This window comes from Portunus trituberculatus, chromosome 12 (assembly GCF_017591435.1).
Source record: "Portunus trituberculatus isolate SZX2019 chromosome 12, ASM1759143v1, whole genome shotgun sequence".
NCBI lineage: Eukaryota > Metazoa > Arthropoda > Malacostraca > Decapoda > Portunidae > Portunus > Portunus trituberculatus.
In genome coordinates, this window is record NC_059266.1 from 9,939,839 (window position 1) to 9,947,298 (window position 7,460).

Consider the following 7,460-nt stretch of genomic DNA (forward strand, 5'->3'; position numbering starts at 1 on the left):
TCCTTAAAAAAAGAAAGAAAGAAAGAAAAACAAGAATTGCATAACACACACACACACACACACACACACACACACACACACACACACACACACACACACACACAGCACATACCTTTATCAACTTAGGTGCTTGGAGAGTGTCACGCCCCACGCCCTTTCTGTTCTTGCCTTCTGTGCTTCCGTGAGGGCGTGGCGCAGGCGTGGGATAGCGTGGCGTGGCATGGTGTGGGCGTGGCGTGGCATGGCGTGGTGTTGGTGGGAAGCTGGCGTTGGCGTTGGCGTGGCGTTGGTAAGACGTGGGCGTGGCGGGGCGTGGGCGTTGTGCGTGGTGGAGGGAGTGCTAGTAGAATGGTAGGTTAGGAATGTATGGGAATGGTATTAGAGGGTTGAATAGTAATGGGTGAGGTTAGGTTAGGTTAGGTTAGGTTAGGCTGGGTTAGGTTAGGTTAGGTTAGGTTAGGATATGGTATTGGAAGTGAACTCTGGAACTCTCTGCCTGCTTCTGTATTTCCATCTCCCTGTGACTTTATTTCCTTTAATCTCTTCATCTTTCATCACTGAGTTGTTTTGAAATGTTTCCTTCTCTCATCACTGTTACATAATCATTTTCTTCTCTCCCTTCGTTGTTTTCTTTTTCGTTTTTCCTTTCCCAATCTTATCTCTTGAGTTTCTTATATTTCCTCTTTCATAACATAACATAACATAAATAATATGATAACAAAGGGCCACCAGGGCCCATCTAGGTTATCCTGTATCAGTCGCACAGCGACCTCGTCATCAGTACTTAAAGATACACTTACAAGTACACAATACATTATATACTAATTCTAAATATTTGGCCCATTAACAGGGCTAAATCCTGCAGCGAAATCCTCTACAATTTGTGGTCCCCATACATGGGGATCATGTCTTGTTTAACTATAGTAAATTTCTTATAAAAACTATCATGCAGTGCTATACATAATTATAAATCTAATAAATTTAAGTGCTTATCTAATCTGTTTTTAAACATTGTCAAACTAGTGCTATTTACAACCCTCTCTGGCAATGCATTCCAGAAGTCTACCACCCTATGACTAAAGAAATATTTTCTTATATCTAACCTGCAGCCTTGCTTTCTAATCTTCCTGCCATGATTTCTAGTCCTATTTCCCTCCTCTAAGGTAAAGAAAGATCTCACATCTATGTAGTTTGTATCTGAGAACATTTTAAATAACTCTATCATATCCCTCTTATACATCTCCTCTCAAATGAAAACATGTTTAATTCCTTTAATCTATCTCTATACTCCAGGCGCTTTAATGCTGGTATCATCCTAGTTGCTCTTCTCTGAACTGCTTCTAACATGTTGATATCCTGCCTATAGTGGGGTGACCAGGCCTGTATGCAATACTCTAAATGGGGCCTAACATAGGAATTATATAAGCTACGCACCACTTCCTTACTTTTATAACTAACATTTCTATTTATAAAACCCAGGATCCTATTTGCCCTATTTCTTGCTTCTAAACATTGCTTTGAAAATTTCATAGTCCTGTCTATCACTACTCCTAAATCCTTTCCTTCCTCTACTGCCTCTAGCCAACATCCCTCCATCTCATAGTTAAAGTTTGTGTTGTCTTTACCTAAATGCATAACCTGACACTTTTAGAATTAAACTCCATCTGCCACCTGTCTGCCCATGCTATCAGCCTGTCCAGGTCTCGTTGTATTCTGTAATTGTCCTTTTCACCCTGTACTGCACATGCTATCTTAGTATCATCTGCAAACTTTGATACTTTGCTACTAATTCCTATATCTAAATCGTTAATGTACACCAAGAAAAGAAGAGGTCCTAGCACTGATCCTTGGGGTACCCACTAACCACTTCCTTCCACTCAGACATTGCCCCATTTAATACTACTCTCTGTTTCCTATCAGAAAGCCATTCACTAATCCAATCAACTAACCTACCCCTATCCCATGTAGTCTCAATTTGTACACTAGCCTCCTATGCGGTACCTTATCAAACGCCTTGCTAAAATCTAGATATATAACATCTATGCTATTTCCATCATCTAACTCCTTGGTAATATATTCTAAGATATCGAGCAAATTTGTAAGACAGGACCTCCCTGATCTAAAGCCATGTTGGGTATCTCTAATTAATCTATTCTCATTTAAATGCTCCCAAATACTACCCTTAATGATTTTCTCTAGTATCTTACATACTATACTAGTTAAACTGATCGGTCTATAATTATTCGCATCATCCTTCCTACCTTTTTAAATATTGGAGTAACATTAGCTAACTTCCAGTCCTGAGGTATCTCAGCAAACCTAAGTGATCTTTCAAAGATTAACTTAAGTGCTTCAGAAATACTGTCTACACCCTCCCTAAGTACTCTGGCATGTAGCTCATCAGGACCACTAGCTTTCCTATCGTCTAGTTCAAGAATAAATTTCCTAATAATTCCCGGTTTTATATCAATATTTTCTAAAGCTCTTAAACTACTCGTCGCACTGTTTGTAACAGGATTTCCTATTCTTTCCCTAGTAAATACTGAAGAAAATTGTTCATTCAATAATTCTACTATGTCTTCATTTTGATCCACTACTACACCATCTTTTCTGAGTGGTCCAATCCTATCCTTATTTCTTTTATCACTGACCTTGTAATAACTATATAATTTTTTGGGATCTTTACTCCCAGCTCTAGCTAGTTTTATCTCTGCCTGCCTTTTACTTTTTTTTATAACCTTACTCAAATCATCCCTGACCTGTCTGTACCTAATCAGACACCAAGCTTCTTTTCACAAGTTGGAGATCACACTGCCAGGCTTCATTTTCCTTTCTTTTTCTTTTGTCACTTTTCCTTTCACAATCTTACCCTTGAGTTTCCTACGATTCCTCTTTTATCACCAAGCTTCTTTTACACACACTGTCACGCTTCTATCTTTGTCTATCGTATCACTTCACCAGGCTTCCATTACTGTTTATCGCATCACTACACGAGAACATTCACCAAATTATCACTAGAATTGCAAAAAACATCCTTAGAAACATTCACAGCTTCACTAGAAACTGGCTGGCTGGTTTGAAGTCTTTGGGAGAAAATGCAGAAGTTACCGCTAAAATATTTCATTCTCTATAGGTTTTATAGCGAGAACTTTGATGGGTGACTAATAAGAGTTGTGCAGGTCTCGTCTTCACGTGTGGTGGAACTGAACCGAACTGAAATCAATCCCTTCAGTACTGCGACACATTTTTACCTTGAGATTTGTGTACGATTAGACTATTTTTTTTTGACATTAGGAAGGGTCTATGGAGGTCAGAAACGTCATTATTTTAATCCCCCGAATAAGTTTCTGAAGCTGTTTAATCCCTTCAGTACTGGGGCACATTTTTTTACCTTGATATTTGTGAACGATTAGACCATTTTGTTGACATTAAGAAGGGTCTGTGGAGGTCAGTAGATTAATAGCCACAGTCTTCACTATTTGAATCCCCAACATGAGTTTCTAAAGCTGTATAAAATCACCAAAATAGTAAGACAGAATGCACACATGGTACTCAAGGGGCTAAAGAGACAGATGGTGAAGATTTAGGACAGAAGATAAATATATAGTGGTGGGATTTAGTGGTGATACAATGATCAGAGGAACAGTGAAGGTGGGAGAGATATCGAAGAAGACTCAGGAAGCAAGGCGAAGATGGTACGAGCACGTAATGAGGAGGGATGCAGTAAGTGAGGAGAGGAGAGCCCTGGATATGGAAGTGCAAGGAAGGAGGAGAGGAGGAAGACCCAAGATTAGATGGAAAGACTGTATACAAGACGATATGAAAGAGAAAGGACTGAAAAATAGCATGGTTGGTGACAGACAGGTGGAGGCGACGGGATAATCACCTGACGAAGAAGAGTGAGAGAGAGACACTTCACTTACCGCCCTTTCTTTAACGCCCGTTGTTGCTGAATAAATTTTCTCAAGTATTTTTTTCATTTCATTTCACTTTTTTATTTATTTTCTTTGTTTATTTCACCATTTTCTTTTTTATTCGATTTTCATTTTTTTTCCGTGTATTTATTTCCTTTATTTAATGTTTTTCTTTCCTTTTCTTCACATTTTTCTTGTTTGTTTATTTTTGATACATTTCCATATCCACGTATCATTTTGTAGTGTTGTTTACAGATCGACTTGTTTGCATCTCTCTCTCTCTCTCTCTCTCTCTCTCTCTCTCTTTGTTTTTGCTATTCCTCTATTCACCTTTTTCCACCTTCTCAATTACCATTACTGTTATTACTCTCTATTAACCCCTTCAGTACTGAGACGCAATTTTACTATGATTGTTTGGTGTGATTAGACAGTTTTATATCCAATAGGAAGGGTCTATAGAGGTAAAAATATTAATGGCCAGTCTTTACTAATTTCAATCCCAACATATGTTTCTGAAGCTATGTAAAATCACCAAATAGTAACCAGATCGAATAGGAAAACACGTCCTGGGGCTGAAAAGGTTAGGTTAGATTAGTGATTGAGTGTAGGAAAAAGAAAGAGAGAGACTTAGGTTAGGTTGAGTTAGGTTGGGTTAGTTAGGTTGAGTTAGGAAAGAGAGAGTGTAGGAGAGAGAGAGAGAGAGAGAGAGAGAGAGAGAGAGAGAGAGAGAGAGAGAGAGAGAGAGAGAGAGAGAGAGAGAGAGAGAGAGAGAGAGAGAGAGAGAGAGAGAGAGAGAGAGAGAGAGAGAGAGAGAGAGAGAGAGAGAGAGAGAGAGAGAGAGAGAGAGAGACGTAGTTAGGTTAGGTTGAGTTAGGTTGGGTTAGGTTAGTGATTGAGTGAGAGAGAGAGAGAGAGAGAGAGAGAGAGAGAGAGAGAGACGTACTTACATATACTTGTACTAATAACAGGTGGTCTGAAATAATTAGATAGGAAATGAATGCTGAAGAAGAAAAGATGGAGTGGAGTGAACAGAATAAGGGAAAAAAAAAAAAATGCAAGAAAATATGAGAAAACAACAGGATATAGAAGTAAATAAAAGAAATAAAAAAGATGTACAAAAAAATGCAGGAAAATAAAAGATGAAGGAATAAATGGAAAAAGGAAAAAAAATGCAAGAAAATACAGGAAAATGCAAGAAAATACAAGAAAATATATACAAAAAAATGCAGAAAAATAAAGGAAGAAGAAATGGAGTCTATGGAAAAGGAAAAAAATGCAAGAAAATACAGGAAAATGCAAGAAAATACAGGAAAATGCAGGAAAATACACGAAGGAAGGGAGTCCATGAAAAAAGAAAAATATATATACGTACACTGTTGACCTGAAAAATGTATAAAGAAAAAGGAACAAAGAAAAGAAATGAAATATATTAAATAGAAATTGACTTGAAAAAAAAAAAAAAGGAAAAATAAGGAAAATGAAAATAAAAGAAAATAAAAGGGAAAGAAAATAAAAATAAGGGAAAGGAAATAATAAGAGGAAAAAAAATTAATAGAATATGAAAATAGAAAATAAAAATGAAAAGGAAAGAAGAAAGAAATAGAGGAAAAGAGAAACAATAAGGAAAATTAAGAGGAAGGAGGAAGGTAAACAAACAAAACAAACAGACCAAACAAAGACACAATCAGGTACTTACATATCAACACACGGCCTTCCTCACACCTGCAACAAAACAAACAAACAAAAAAACAATTAGTAACAATCAGAAAAAAAAAAAAATAAGAAAATAAAAAAACAATAACAGTAAGAAAGAAGAAAAAGAAGAAAACGAAGAAAAAAGAAAGAAAAAGAAAAAAAAAGAAGAAAAGAAGAAAAGAAGAGGAAGAAGAAGAGGAACAACAACAACAACAACAACAACAACAAAGAAAAAGAAGAAGAAACAAGAAGAAAAAGAAGAAGAACAACAACAACAAAAAAAAAAAGAAGAAGAAGAAAGAAGAAAAGAAGAAGAGGAGGAACAACAACAACAACAACAACAACAACAACAGTCATTGGTGGAAATACAAGCAAACAATTGATAATCCTTTTCCTGTTCAAGTTAAGAGAGAGAGAGAGAGAGAGAGAGAGAGAGAGAGAGAGAGAGAGAGAGAGAGAGAGAGAGAGAGAGAGAGAGAGAGAGAGAGAAAGATACAGTAATACAGAGACCTTAAAAATACGGAGAGAGAGAGAGAGAGAGAGAGAGAGAGAGAGAGAGAGAGAGAGAGAGAGAGAGAGAGAGAGAGAGAGAGAGAGAGAGAGAGAGAGAGAGAGAGAGTGCTTTAAAGATACAGTAATACAGAGACCTTAAAAAATACGGAGAGAGAGAGAGAGAGAGAGAGAGAGAGAGAGAGAGAGAGAGAGAGAGAGAGAGAAAGTAGAATCTGTCAGGCATAATCTTCTATCTTTACACACACACACACACACACACACACACACACACGGTATTAACTCATAGACAGACGACAGACAGACATACATAGGCCTAACTAAATTCCCCACTCATAGGCCTTCGCAGAGGAGGGATGGAAGGGGGAGAGGGAGACAGGGAGGGGGGTGATAGGCCGACACGATACACTCCCCCTTGACACGCCAACTTTTCCGGTAATAAATTGAAACCTCGTGTCATTAGAAACTGTATTCATTAAGGAAGATTGGTAGACATACATACATACATACATACACATACACACATACACATACGTCCATATGATATCTAAGAATCAAGGTAAAAAATGCGTCTTCGTTCTGAATTAAACAGTTTCAAAACTTATGTGGGGTATTAGAATAGTGAAGACTGTGGCCATTAATCTTCTGACCTCCATAGATCCTTCCTAATGTCAATAAAATGGTCTACTGGTACACAAAACTCATGGTAAAAATGTGTCTCAGTACTGAAGGCATTAAAATAGCGAAAACTGTGGCCATTAATCTCGTGACCTCCATAGACCCTTGCTAATGTCAATAAAATGCTCTAATCACACCCAAAAATCAAGGTAAAATTGTGTCCCAGTAAAAGTTAAAAAAGTAGAAATGTGATTTAGAAATGTTGTCACCTTCGCTGTCTAGTAAATGTTTGTAGTGTGTGAAGAGATCAAGTTTGTTTGTCTGTCTGTCTGTCTGTCTGTCTATTTGTTTGTCTGTCAGTGAATATATTTGTCTGTCTCTTTTCTGCACGAAACCACACACACACACACACACACACACACACACACACACACACACACACACACACACAACAACACGTAAGCCAAAATAAATATAACCTCTACTACCACTACTACTACTACTACCGACTACTACTACTACTACTACTACTACTACTACTACAGAACTTGCAAGGGGCCTGGCAACTAAGTGGGCCCCTCTAACATAAAAGAAATTACTACTACTACCACCACCACCACTACTACAACCACTACAACTACTACTACTACCACCATCGTCACCTCGTAGACTCACTGACCGCCCCACGCTAGCTAGACTTCAATCCCAGCCGAGCCACACACA

The 7,460-nt window shown here is 37.8% G+C and overlaps 1 protein-coding gene and 1 long non-coding RNA gene across 2 annotated transcripts in view; both read right to left on the bottom strand.

The window, feature by feature from the left end:
* LOC123502582 (chaoptin-like) overlaps positions 1-511 on the bottom strand; it is a 21,096-nt gene extending 20,585 nt beyond the window's left edge. Inside the window, exon 1 of the mRNA XM_045251737.1 lies at positions 113-511. The gene's annotated coding sequence lies outside the window, so the exon portion shown is untranslated. The remainder of the gene's footprint in view (positions 1-112) is intronic.
* A 30-nt stretch (positions 512-541) lies between these two features.
* LOC123502586 lies at positions 542-4,034 on the bottom strand. The gene is made up of 3 exons (XR_006674181.1): positions 3,924-4,034; positions 2,870-3,014; positions 542-682 (listed from the first exon to the last, which is right to left on the bottom strand). It is a non-coding gene; the product is annotated as an uncharacterized LOC123502586 (long non-coding RNA).
* Positions 4,035-7,460: the final 3,426 nt, after the last annotated feature.